Source organism: Ambystoma mexicanum, chromosome 3p (genome assembly GCF_040938575.1).
Source record: "Ambystoma mexicanum isolate Mex_15411 chromosome 3p, UKY_AmexF1_1, whole genome shotgun sequence".
Taxonomy (NCBI): Eukaryota; Metazoa; Chordata; class Amphibia; order Caudata; family Ambystomatidae; genus Ambystoma; species Ambystoma mexicanum.
In genome coordinates this window covers 1165328328-1165343100 of record NC_090925.1, presented here as the reverse complement: position 1 = coordinate 1165343100, position 14773 = coordinate 1165328328, and positions in this window count along the sequence as shown.

Sequence of the window (14773 nt, the reverse complement as noted above, 5' to 3'; positions counted from 1 at the left end):
GCTTCAGTGACTCCCTGAAACACAGTAATTGCATTAGTATGGTTTTATATTTTGATAAAAAGAACAGAAACTTTGTGCAGGCGTGAACGGCTCATCTAAATAGACCTGCACAAATGATCAGTTGTCTAAAATAAATAATGGATATGTAAATATGATTCGATTTGCTCGATCGTTGGAAGTGTCACCACCCAGAGATCTGCATCAACTACTAGGGGTGATGTTCTTGTAGAAGAAGCTCCGTCATCTCCCTGAAACATAGTACTTGCGTTAATAAAGATGGAAGTATAGCGGATGTAATCACGTCATATGATTTCGCTTGATTGAACTGTCAGTATCCATACCTCGAAATGCATAAGAACATCAAGGGACGATGTAACTGCGGTGCACACTTCTGCAAGCTGTTGCGCCGACCCGTAACTGCACGCTCCCCCTTCTTCTTGGACTAAAGCTCCATCGACTCCCTGAAACATAGGACTTTCATTAGTAATGAACACAATATTGAAAAAAGAAGACACATAGGAGGGCGACGACAGAAGGACATATCAATGGCTAAAAACGAAAGAAACATTGTGTGTAACAATCACGCTACAAGAATGCAAGATCTGATGATCTCCATCGATGGAACTGTCCTGAAACGTACCTCGAGCATCTGAGTGACATCAACGGTAGTCGTCAATACGTTGGACTCCTCAGCATCTCCCTGAAAGACAGTACTTGAATTATTTTGGATAACAATAATTATAACTGAAAACAAAGACTAGAGGACGAGTACAAGGGTGTACCATTAGGTAAAATAATTACACGATAAATTAAAACTATTGATTTACATGCCTAAAACAAGTCAGTGGCAGAATAGCCAAGTAAGATTACCCGATAGGCGCTTGAAGTGGCTGATGACTGCAATAACGACACGGATGGAGAATCTTCCGCCTTCATATTGAGTGGATACATAAATGGGGAAATTATTGTTAGCTAATGCTACACACTACCGCAAGGCCGAGAGATAAATACGTAAACTTGACTCACCAGTGGAGGGATGTGGACGAATAGAGTGGGAATAGCGGTTGAGAGCAATTTTCGCCTCGCTCGCGGTGTGTTCTTCTTTATTAGCAATGATGTGGAGTACATGTCAGAGGTAAAGTGCCTGCTGCAGATGCGGTATCGATCACCCCTCTTGTCCGCAAAGACTTCTAGGACTCTACTTTCAAGCTCAGAGGGTGGATATCCGCAATATCGGACCCATTCTCTTATCTGATCTATTGTCTTAGGGAAAACATGCATTATAGTACCTTCAGATTTATTATGGGTCTTCGAAGGGCAACCGCCAATGGAACAGGCAGGCATTGTGGAAAGTTCTGAAAAGTAAGATCAACAATTCTCTATGAATATCAATGTGTTAAATAATTAAATGACACATAAAAGGTTCAATGCAAGGTATGTTTTGGTTCTTGGAACTATACACGTTATTCACATGCGGATAAGTATTTGAATAACTTTAAAAAAATAGAAAAATAATTTGACTAAACTCAGAACATGTGACTAGTTCCTTGCATGTACTGTCTTGAACGAAAAGAAATTGGACGCAAAATGAGTATGGTACATGGCCTTACCTTGACGAGCAAACAGTTAGATGCAGGGATCAGAGTAGTTTTTTGTCATAGAACAGGGAGTAGTTCACAGGTTGCAAACTGACGAGTTTCCTCGAAGTGGTCACGGAAGTTCACAGAGACGAAGAGCAGATAACCAGCACCTTCACGGGTTGACTAGCAAAGCGCAAAGAAGTTCTCATTAGAAATATGAAGTGGGTTATAAAGAATTCGAAACAGGGGTGTGTTTGTGAATGAATGACGTGTATATGCCGTGGCATTATGCGGTTTGCAGGGGGCCGTCCAGCGTGAGGGGGGATGCTTGGCAGGAGACACGGGGTCTGGCGGTAGACATGGGAACAACAACCCATGCTCTATAGACCACTTTGAAGTGTACATGGTCTTTGGCACCTCTTGGCCTTTATCGCTCCCTGACAGCTCCACTTGGCAGCACAAGTACCCCGTTGCGAACTGCCTTTGATAGGGCGGGGGGTGGATTGGGGCGGTGGTCGTGCAGACAAGACACAGGAAGACTTGTGAATGGAGACACACTTATGTGGATTGCAGGGGGCCGTCCAGCGTGAGGGGGGATGCTTGGCAGGAGACACGGGGTCTGGAGGTAGACATGGGAACAACAACCCATGCTCTATAGACCACTTTGAAGTGTACATGGTCTTTGGCACCTCTTGGCCTTTATCGCTCCCTGACAGCTCCACTTGCCAGCACAAGTACCCCGGTGCGAACTGCCTTTGGTAGGGCGGGGGGGTGGATTGGGGCGGTGGTCGTGCAGACAAGACTCGTTTGCCGCAGGGCCTCACCAAGGAGAGGCCATCTAACTGCATGTAAGAGGCAGGCTGCAGGATCTAGTACATGGAAGGCAGGGGGGTGAGTTTATAAATACCTCACCCTCCCAGGAGAATATATGGGTGCAGTTCACCCTGGAGACCCTGGATGCCTAGGCAGTTCGTCAGCAGCAGGCTGGCCTGTGGTGGCAAGGCGGCACGGGCCAGAGGGGGTCATCTCTGTACCCGGTGCCCAAAAGGATGATTTATTATGATCAACCATATTGATTATTTACCTATAACCATGTTTTGTATCAATAAAATCCAACGGCCTTCCTTTTATTGCCAACGCTTGAACAAAGTGGTGTGGTAAGTATTTTTGGGGTCGGAGGCAAGGCCGGGAGGCTTGATGCCAACCCGCAAAATAACATATGTATGTCTGCTGCATATGGGTTCAACGGTTATGTGGATTGAAGGTGGGCGGCCAGCGTGAGGGAGGATGCTGGCCGGAGACATGTGGTGTGACAAGACAAGGCACAGGAAGACTATTCAATGGAGACACACTAGATTCATTTAAAAAATCAAAACAACCATTGTTAAAATATATGTTGGGTTTTATTTTAGATCTTAATTTCAATTGAACATAAATAATAAACATTACACATTGTAAAGTTGCGGTTGCAGCACATCCAGGGAAAATCTGCGGTATTGTCCACTGTTGCTGGGAAAATGTTGTCTAATGGCAAGTACCGCACAGGCAGGTATTACTCTCCGAACGCGGTGTCCGAGCCTCCCGTGAAGCCACCAAGTGAAGCAACGATAGGCCACCAGCCTGTACCACCTGTGAAAATGAAAGATGCAAACTGTATTAAAATGACAACTTTCTTATCACTGTCGATTCAGGTAAAAAATGTCATTCTGCTTTGAAAAAAATTCTATCTAGAAAATGCACAACATGGAACCAATTTACATGCATTCGAATGATGAGACGACCATGAAATAGTAGTGGCATCACTGACATCACAACCAGAGTATACTTACTCGTTACTCGGATTACGCGGACGAACAGTGCCGCAAAGTTCGTGCATAAGCACCATCATCATCCTCAACACGGTCCGTGAGAGGCAGGCTTCCCTGAACTCTGGCAGCTCGGTGATGCATTGCGGACTTGGCTCGCCTTCCGAAATGTAGGCCAAGCACCCGGAATTTTCACGGCAGCAGCAGTTCTCCTCCTCAGTTGGCATTAGCTCGCACCGATTGCACGTGCACCAGGTGGAGACGCCGTCCATGCGACATGGTCCAGGCTCTTCATCCGTTGACTGGTCCTCCCAACTGCCGTCCGAATCCCCATCGTTTTCGCGTGCTTGCCTTTCCAGTAGTTCTTCCTCGGTGTACTCGGGCTCGTACATATACGGCATTATTGTAGCCATTGTGTGGTAAAGAAAGTAAAATAATTTACAGAGATGGTACAGGTGTTCACAAGGCCGAGAAGCGGCGAAGGTAGCTGACCAGAGCACAGAAACGAGTCACAGAATACTCAAAGTAACACAGAGAGAGTAATGGAATCGAAAATCTGCTGCTGTGTGTTGTGAAACGGTGTGTTTATACTTATTGAGGAAAGAGGCGTCCTGCCATTTCCATGGCGACACGTCATTAGCTGAGGCGCAGCGATTGTTGACACGAAACGTGCTTTGGCGTTGGGAAATGGGCGGTACGCGTCTGCTGATGTCAGGCTCAGGGGCGGGGGATTTGATTTAGTGCCGCAAAAGCAGGTGAGCCAGGGCGATGGGGGGAAATGATAGGATTATCAGAAAATGGCGGCTGATTTCGAGTGCGTTAATGGACGAAAAGTCGGGTAAGGTCCATAGGAAAGTTTTCTACGATCTACCGAGTTATGCTTAAAAACACATGGCCGAACCGTAGGGACAATAAAAAAAAAAGTCCCGGAACTATCCTTTAAGAGAGTAGAGGATGCTGACATATATTTTTGTCTTGGACCCCTATGCACCAGCCCTCTTCAGAACACAGCCTACAATGTGGTATCAAATAGGCAAAGGGTCCCTTATTTTTCCATCTTCATCCAGTTTTTGAACCTAGACGCATGTCTTTACCAATTGAATGTAGACATACCACAATTAGATTTTTGTATAAAAAAAATCACAATTTTATTTTCATATAAAAATATATAACATCTTTGTTTTTTTTTTATATATGAGAAAATACACACTTGTTTTGAAAAAACAATCATAAAGAAATGTTTTCTTTTCACTTGTTTTTCTCACTATTTTTTCATATTAAAGTAAAACAATTATTCTATTCTAACAACCATTCTCTAGGGCAAGTCATTAGGAAGCAATTCATTTTCAGTTTATTGTTCTATTGATTTAAGTTTCGCCACAAGATCTTCTATGTCAATCTCATCCACTGTATGAAAACGACTGATAGTCTCCTTTTTGTTTTCACATAGATGGCATTTCATTCATCCATTCTCACATTACTCCAGCAAACATACCCGACATGTTTCATCCCTCATCTCAACTCTCTCACTTATTATCAGGAAATTCTTCAGGGGAAGAAAACACAATACGAAAAACACAATTTCTGTTTAAAAATTGCTGCTTGTCCTCAATATTCACCTGGTTTCAGGTTCTCAGGTTCCATTGTTGTCCCTTTTAAGTACTCTAGGTCAACCTCTGGATGAAGATCTGTGAAAAAAAAGGTATAAAGATGGTTCTTTTAGTAACCAGTCTTTTAAGTGTAGTTTAATTTCTACATCTATTTAGAAAAATGTCTAATAGGTTCATTAATCCCTATCAATTTTCTTTTTCACTATTGCATCCCTTTTAAACTTGTTCATCAACACGTCACAACATTTTACCGGTACAAGTCTCTCCTCAATGTCCCTCTCACACTTTTGTTTGGAAAAGCCTGTGGGATGTTTTCAGATAAATTACTTTTTCTACTCATATGTCTGCCAATTTTTATTCTTAAAAAAGCTTATTGCGTACTCTAAGGCTATTCTTAACGTTACACTATCACTGTAACTTGCTGGTACAACTCTCTCTTAAGTGTCCTCCTTGCTAATTTGATTGGTTTCTTATTGTTCCACAATCTTTAAAATAAACATCTTAAAAATACCTGTGGGAAATTTTCAGATGAATTACTCTTTCAACTCCTATGTCTGCCAAATCTTATTCTTGAATGGGTTTTTCTATCATTCAGAGGCTTTTCTTGGAGTATTACACTTCTTCTTATGTCTGTGTACTAATTAGAGGAACAGAGTATCAACTGTCATTCTAGTCAGCTATTCATAACATTAGTCGCAGTCCCTTGTTGTATCATCTCCTTTACCTCATTATGAGTTGCTCTTTTTCACAGTGCTCGATTCAGGGGATAGCTAGCTTTTCCTTTAGGGTTGCATTGATTGCAGCGGCTCTTTAATATCTGCTCATTCAGTCTTTGGGCAGGGTCTCTGGGTCGGTTTTATGCTACCTGTATTGGTGAAATATTCAAGTTTACTTAAAGAGTATTTACCTCTACCATACATTCATCAGCCTAGTTTGCTGGCTACTTCTGGCCATACAATTTATTTGACGTACCTTCCGTGGTTGTCTTGATGGTTCCCGTTCTCTTCCTGTGTTGTGTCCCGTGCTCTCGAAATTTCTGCTCCTGCATACTTTTTCCGCACGCTCAGTCACCCTCTTTTTTTGGCTTTTTTTCGGCGTCAACGTTCCATTTTTCCTCTCTACTCCCTGGTGGGTGAAGTTGTACATAAAGGTTCACCGTACAAGGCTCCTTCTGCCTTCCCTACAAAAGGTCATCTTGATTTCTACGGAACTGTGTTTCCTTATTTTTACACTTGTATTCACTTACCTTTTCCTCTCTACTCAATAATGGGTGAGGTTGCAACAAGGGATCACCGTACACCACTCATTCTCTCTGCCCTACCAAAAATAATCTGTAGGCTCCATGTTATTTGATATATCCATATATTACAGGCTATCAAAAGGGACTAGATTGTTTTGGATAATTCCTACATTACTCGGATCTTTCATTTAGTCTGATTTCCATGCTTCTTGTAAGGAAAATACATTATTTTTCCTTTTTTAGAAGTCTCTTACGGTCCATGTTAGTATCATTACTTACCTTTTAGTTTAAAAATCACTGACCATCTCAACTCTTCGTCTCTGTGTATTTTTTCTATAAAGTGTCCTACTAGTGGTGCTGTATGGACACGGTTCTTGATACAACTATTGTGCTCTATTATCCTTGTTTTCACCTTTCTTTCTGTTTTTCCCCACGTAGAGCTTCTCACACGGGCACCAATGGCAATATACCACAAATGTAGAATAACAGTTCGTCAGGCTCCCTTGTTTCCATTTTGTCTCCAAGCCTAAATCGATTTCTACTGTTTTCTTAGTCTGTTGGCAGCATGTACAGTTCCCACACGAGTAATGGCCCATTGGGGCCTTCAGTCCCCACTTTTCTGTTAGCGTTGGTTGTTTTTTCTTTTGTGATGTGATGTAATTCCTCACCACCTGGTCCTTAATTGTTTTACTCCTTCGGAATACAGTCAGGGGTTTCTCTACTGGGATACTACTTTTTTCCAGGATCTTCCAATTGCGATAGATGATTTTTCTAATTCTGTTCGATAGATTACTGTATGTGTTAGCAAACACTATACCATCTTTTTTGTTTTTTGTCGATTTTGGTTGATAATCAAGGAGGGCCTCTCGGTTATTGTTGTCTGGTCTCTTCATTGCTTTTTTCGTTAAGCTCGCCGGATATCCTCGGTTCTGCAGATTTTTTCTCAATTTTCTTGCTCCTTCTCTGTAGTCTTCTCTATTAGTGCTGTTCCGCTTGAGACTTAAAAATTGGCCAAAGGGCAAGTTGTCTCGTATGTGGACTGGATGGAAGCTTTGGTAGTGCAGAATGGCATTCCGATCAGTTGGTTTTATTTATTTTTAAAGTAGTTTATTGCCATTTTCCTCATTTACATTTACACAGCACTCGATTAGCGAACTTTCGCCAATATAGGGAAGGGGAAGGGGAAGAATACAAACTCAAATAACAAACAAATTAACTAAACAACTAGTCTTATTGCCACATCATTAAGAGTTCTCCAGGTGTCAGGCTGGTGATGGAGTACCAAGTTCATCAGTGCAGGGGGTGTTGTCAGTGGGCGTTTGGTTATAGGTGCAGTTCAACATCGTCTTATTGGTCAGGGGCTAATTCAAGGGGGTTTGTTGTCTGACGGGTGGAACATATCTTGTATCAGTGCTTTCTAGGCTTCGTAGGTTGGGCTAGCCTCACCTCCCGCTCTGTTTATTCCCTCTCCCCATACCTTTGTCTCGGCCGCCGTCCAGTGTTCTAGTTCTCTGTACCATTTCTCAAAATGCGGGCCCCTGGGAGACTTCCATGTCATGGCTATGGCTCTTTTAGCCCGTGCACATGTCATGTCCATGTGTTTCACCATATGATGTATTTAGCTTATTCTTGGGTATGCGCCGAGTAAGCATTCTTTCGGGGACCATTTGTATCTTTCCACTCCAGCCCTTCTGCAGACTTGCTCTACCCTGGTCCAGAGGTTTAGAATCTTCGGGCATTCCCAGAACATATGCATCATTCCTGCCTTTTCTGAGTTACATCGGGGGCATAGCGGGGCGTCAGACTTATTGATCTTGGCTATCCTTCCTGGCATCATTTACTTTCTGTAAAGGATCTGTAATTGGATTAGCCTGAATTGCGCATTTCTCGACACTTCTCTGGGGTGTGCCAAGATTGTTTCCCATTCTTTTTCGGTGATTTCCTCACCTAGGTCCGCTTCCCATCTGGATTTCAGGGTCTCACTCTTGGGGTTAGGTCTGACCGATAGTTGGGCGTAAAGCCTGGACATTGGTTTCCAGCCGTCCCCTAGGTTGTATAGTAGTGCGGTTAGTAGGTCTAGTTCTGGCTCGCCTGGCCATTCTTTCCAGTGTTTCTTGGCACCTTCTCTGATTCTTCTGTACCAAAGAAATTGACCACTGGGCAGTCCTTCGTTGGCTATAATTGTCTCAAATTCTCTAAAAGTTCCATCTGCATATGTATCGCCCCAGGTATAGATACTGTGTCTCTCCCGTTGTCTCATTCTAGTTAGGTCTGCCTTTACCTTGCATACCCCTGCCGCTATTGGTATATCTGTGGAGTAAGGATGTGTCCCTTTTGTGTGTTTCTGGGCTCTGGCGGATATTTTCTTTCCTAGCTCCACTAGCATCCGGGTTTCCCCCAGGCATTCCGCTGGTACCCATAGTACTTCCTTCAAGTTGGCCGGGGTTACATGTTGCCTAAGCAGTCTGGTTTCCGAGGTACGTTTATCGGCCATCCATTTGGCCACATGGTTTAACTGTGCGGCTAGGTAATATTTGCTTAGGTTTGGGAGCTGAATTCCGCCTGCTGCATATGGTAGTGTTAATATGTCTAGGGATATTTTGTGCCTGGTGCTGTTCCACAGTAGTTCTCTGAGTAATTTTTCTAGCACCCGGAAATAGGAGACGGGATGAGGTAATGTATGTTGTGGAAGAAGTAAAGGAATCTTGGAAGGACTATCATTTTAGTAATTGCTGCTCTGCTCATCAGTGATAGTGGTAATCTTGACCAGAATTTCATTGACCTTCTGAGCCTGTGTATTGCAACCTGGCTGTTGCCCCATGCGTTTGCTCGGGCGTATGCCATATGTTGATTCCCAGGTATCTGAAAGTATGGGGTTTCCATTGGATTCCTACCACTGTAAGTTCGGTGTCGGTTAGTGCAGCCAAACTAGCCAAGGGGAATATGCTAGACTTCTCTTTGTTAAAGGAGATCCCGGCCACCAGGGCGAAGTTCTCTAGGACCTCTAGGATTGTTGGTAAGTTAAGGTGGGGGTCTCTCAGGTATAATAAAACATCATCTGCGTACAGTGAAATTATGTGGTATTTGCCCCCTATTCTGATGCCGGCATCAAAGAATTGCTTCCTCACGAATATAGCTAGTGGCTCCAGTCCCAGAATGTATAACATAGGTGACAGCGGGCAGCCATGTCTGATGCCCCTCTGGATGTCCCACAGTCCCAACACCACTTTTCCTGTCTTCACTCTAGCTACCGGTGCTTGGTACAGTATTTTTATCCATCTGATGAAGGATGCCCCCAGCCCGAATTGTTTGAAGATCTCCAGCAACCACTCCCAAGATATGGAATCGAAAGCTTTAGTGGCGTCTAGTGAGACCACTGCATATGATTCGCGCAGGTGACTGGTTTGTGCCACTATGTGTTGTAGGCGTCGCATATTTATTGCAGTGTTCCAACCTGGTATGAAGCCATTTTGATCCTCATGTATCAGTGTGCCTATCACCTTCGAGAGCCTTTGGGCTAGGATAGTGGTTAATATTTTTATGTCACAATTAAGCATAGCAAGCGGTCTGTACGACCCGCAGTCTTCTTTCGGTTTCCCAGGTTTGGGGATCGGCACTATTAGGAGGATGGGAGCCAGTGTCGTGTCGTAGGCTTTATAAAATTCGGGGGGCAGGCCATCACCACCCGGGGTCTTGTTCGTGGAAAGTGATTTAATTGCCTCATTTATGTCTTCTATCGACAGGTCTTCGTTTAAAGTGGTTCTTTGTGCTTCATTTAGTGTCAGGAGGCCTATTTCTTCTAGGGTGTCCAGAATGTCTCTCTGTGGTATGATTGCTGTGTGACTATACAGCTGGGAGTAGAATCTACTAAATATCTCATTAATTTGTAGCTGTGATTTATGAATTTCACCATTGTGAGCCTTAATTTCAGTAATCCGGTGTTTCGGGTGTTCTCTGATGGAAGTTTGCCTGGTTTGTCGCCTTCTGCATGTGATCTGGTGGTTCTGGCTACGTAGTCGAACTTGGCTAGTCTTGCCCATGCTATTTGACAGTCATTCCTAACTGCGACAAGTTCGTCTTCTGCCTCCCTCGCTTTCGGTTCAGTAGATTCAAGCTGAGTGATTCTCATTTCGCAGGTTTCCAGTTCTTTGCGTAGGGTTTTCCTTATTCCCCCCGCGCTGGCAATGATCTCCCCTCTTGTCACCACTTTCAGTGCTTCCCATATTGTATCCCATCCTTTAACAGAGCCTATATTGTGGTCTAGATAGTCTTGTAATTTGTCTCGGAGGTCTTCCTTAAAGGCCCCGTCTGTGAGGGCTTCTGTCGGCATGTGCCACATTGGTATGGGTGGCCTGGGCCCGCGGGCCCTCCATTCCATGAGGAGTGGGGAGTGATCCAATATGGATCTTCCTAGGTAGTTTATCGATTCCATTTGGGGTAGGTGCTGTCTGTCTACAAGCAGATAGTCGATCCTGGTGTAAAGCATGTGGGGAGATGAAAAGTAAGAATATGCCCTTTCGCTCGGCTGACGTTCTCTCCATACATTAGTCAAGTCTAGGTTTTCAAGTACTTTGTTGAGTGGGACTGGGCCGGAGCAGTTGGTAATATAGGGGGTTTAGATCTGTCTAGTGTGCAATCACGTGTGCTGTTGAAGTCCCCACCCCATATGAAGAGGCCCTTGTGGTATGAAATCAATTTGGTACTTATCTTGGATAGGTATGCCAGGATGCCGTTGTTGGGGAGGTAGGTGTTGACGATGCATAATTGTTGTTCGATGCTACCTTTCAGTATCCGGTATCTACCTTCCCTGTCCACTTCCCTCGATTGTAGCTTGAAAGGTACGGTGTTGCTGATCCAGGTGTAAACTCAGCGTGCGTATTTGGAATAGGATGCGCCAAATCCTTGTCCTCCCCACCAATTTCTCACTTTGTCAGTGTCTTCAGCTGTTAGATGCATTTCCTGCAGCAGGGCATGGAGACGTGTTTCCTATTCAAGTATGATTTAATCCTATTCCTACGCGTGTGGGAGCCCATCCCTCTGATGTTCCACGTCATTACCCTGACATTAGTCGCCATCATCATGTTGTCCTTTTTCGATCAGCTCCTCCGGTGTCCTGTGTTTCCGTTTGCGTGTGTGGCAAAGACTATTGAACTTTTAAAACAATAACTTGGTGAACTCAACCAACTGCGCCCAGCAGTCTCGCCTCGTGGGCGGTGCTCGTGTGCCCCCGCCATCTCTTGGCCTTTCCAACCCATCCTTGGTGGGTTGTGATGTGATGGCAACAGGCCTGCATCAGTCTTTTTGTGGGGCCGTGTCATCTTGCACGGTCAGACGGTGTAGTGTGTTTCCTGTCCATGGTGGCAAAGTTCTCGGCGAAGGTGGTCTTTTGCCGTAGGTGAACCACTCCCGTGGGGCCTCGCTGTTTCAGTGTTGCTGTCCCGCCGCCGACTCCTTGTCATCCGCCATGTTATTGTGTTCGAGCCACATGTTTGCTGCTGCTGGAGTCTCTAAAAAGATGGCTCGCCCCTTGTATATGATCTTGAGCCTAGAATGGTAGAGTAGCATATATTTCAGATTCACTGTCACAATCTGGCTTTAATCGGGACAAATTAGTTCCTCGCCTTTTGGACGGTCAGGGTGTAATCTGGTGTCTTGATATGGGCAAAATCTTCCTCGGGGCCAGCCCTTTGAGAGCAAAAATACCCAATTCAGCCCAAAATACAGGTTCTATTGTGCTGAGCAGTGATCTCATGCTAGTGACAAATGACACCCTCAAAGTTTTAGCATATTTATTCTAAGCAGTGAATTTCATATACATTTGGGATTCAAGTTAAAGAATATTACAAAGCATAAACTTAGAACAATGCAAAATATAGTGAAACATGGAACTTAGATAAACATAGAGAAACATAGAGAAATATAGAGAAACATAGAGAAACACAGTCTTACGTCCCTTTAATCAGCACTGGGAGACCTTGGCTTTTCATAAGCTAGCTGTAAAAACAAGCCCCGCTCTGAAAAACAATGCTGGAGGACACCGTGAGAGCCAATTCCGGGCACTTGACCGTGCATGAATCAAGTCCACAGGACGATCTCCCCCCGAGTCATGTGTGCATGGATATTTTATAATCTCTTGCTGTCAGTCACCATGACGCACAGTTCCAGAACTTTCCCTGTGCAACTGGCTCATGGAAAAAACCCAACTCTCTCTGAGAGGCACCCTGCTCGCTCCTACCCCTCCCTGGTTCCCATCTGCGCTGGCTGAGGAATGTCTTATCAGTACCTTCCCAGAGAAAAGGAAGATTAGCTTGGAGCCAGGGCTACCGTTAGTGAGGCTGAATATTCTAAGGGAAGCAGGGATGTATTAACCCCATCTGCAAGCTCTAAAAGGCATGCACTCATAGCTTAGTGTTTATAGCACTTAAGACTGGCTATCTAAGCGCTATATAGGTGCCATGATGTTCCAAACACTCCAAAAATACCTATTAGCTACATAGCTAGGGGCCCTCCCTGCCTGTCTATCAACAATGCATAATGTGACCTATTTCATACTAGGCCTGCATATTCCTTGTAGCTCACTACTGCATAATGGAAGTGCTACAACAGACTACTGTCAGCATTTTTAGCACATACTTTGAATACACTATTGGCTTTCAGCGGCTAATGCTGTCATCTAAAGCCCTGATTGGCAAGGTTGCAATTTCGTGTATCACTACATTCCACCCCTATTCAACGTGTGTGCGACAAAATGCTGACTAATACCTATCAATATAGTATTTAGTGCAGTGATAAAGACCTTGGGGCTTTGCAAGAGGTTTAAGCAAACTATCTTCTAGCGGTTAGTTAGCGTGGCATGCAAGGTAAAACACTACCTAAACAAAAATGTACACAAAGTGAACAGTGACATATACCCTTGCCAAAACCTGGCCTACACAAAAAAATACCTACACCAAGTGAACATGGACATTTACTCTAGCCAAAACATGGCCTACACAAAAATACCTAAATCAATTTTGTATAACTGATTGTCAGTTAAAAAGCAGCATGCAGTTAAAATGTCAAGGCAATCCAGTGTAGTCTAATCTACAATGCACTATTGCATTTATGTATGGTTACCAATTCTAAAACCTGGCAGCCTTTCACTCTAAGGGCTTACCCTCCCCCTGATCCCAGGGCATTCAAGCGTGACTATGGGCTGTGTGACTAGACACTTCCCCCAGGTAGGTGGAACCCAACCAGAAACCATCTAATTTCGTGAACAAGGTGAACCCATGGGCACCAGGTTATCTAAATAAAAACAATTCTGCTAATTTACATCAAAGCATGGCATGTGTTATTCATGCAATCAAAAGCAAGCAATTCAATCGCTTATGTATGCTGGTAACTGTAGCTCTGCGTGCCAGTGTGTGGAGGATGGTTGCCCCCACCCAGTAAAAAGCCAACACCTGCTGATTTAACAATGTTTGCCATACAATGCATTGTGTGTGTTTAGCAGTCTTGTTGACCTGCCCTATGGCAGACAAAAATGTCTTCATATCTAAAATTCTGCCATCTTCAGTTGGCTGTCAATACTTATAGCAGTGCTGGGCATATCAATGGGCCCCACTTAGGCCAGAAGTTCTATGGCAGAGCTGGCATCAGAACCCATAGTGGCTAGCTTATTGTGCACAGTTTCTATGTCACAAGCATATAAAGCACCTGCAATTAATGAATCTAGCTCCCTAGCTACGCACACTCTGGTGATGGGCCATAGAAATGGACTCCATTTGTAGCAGCTTGGTAGTATTAAGGAAACATTGCCTCATGATAAATCTATGTCTAAGTGTATCACTGTAATAATGAAGGTGTGCATTACCAGTCTACAATTTACATGTTGTCTTACTACTGGAAAATCTAACATGTTCACAGTGTCTACCTATTGTGACTTGGAGAATACTCTTCTTCAAGTGGGATATCTACCATATACAATATTAACTTTAGCCACAAACACCATACTACTATCCGGCAGTGGCTGTTTCATCACATTAAACAAATTAATTTAGTCAAGTTATAGTCCATAAAATCTTGGCGAGAAACTCGCTGCAGTTCTTGATCAGAAAAACATCACATTAGACAAATTAAACAAATCGTATCCATTCAGTGACAAAAGATGCCTGACAATGTGCCAGGCCAGCACGCTAGCAATTCCATGTGGATACTCATTTGTAGTGCTTTTCCAAAGAATTATTCCAAATGTCTACAATCAAAAGGTGACTCTTTGCATTAGTGTGCTGGAGACAGCTGTCCCCACAAAAACATGAAACTGGTTGGTTTAACAAAAACCGTGTCACACTCTGTGTCATAAAATCAAACATCAAGTCAGTCATGGTTTCATTTACCTGCCTTAAGCTGGCTGTAAAAGTATCCAGTGTTTCAAAGATTACCATTTCAAATTATAGCTCACACACTTGGCAGCATTACTTCAATTAAGAATCTTAACCTACGCACAGGTGACTTTGATGTGCGCACTCATCTTATCTCAAAATAAATTACGCTCCT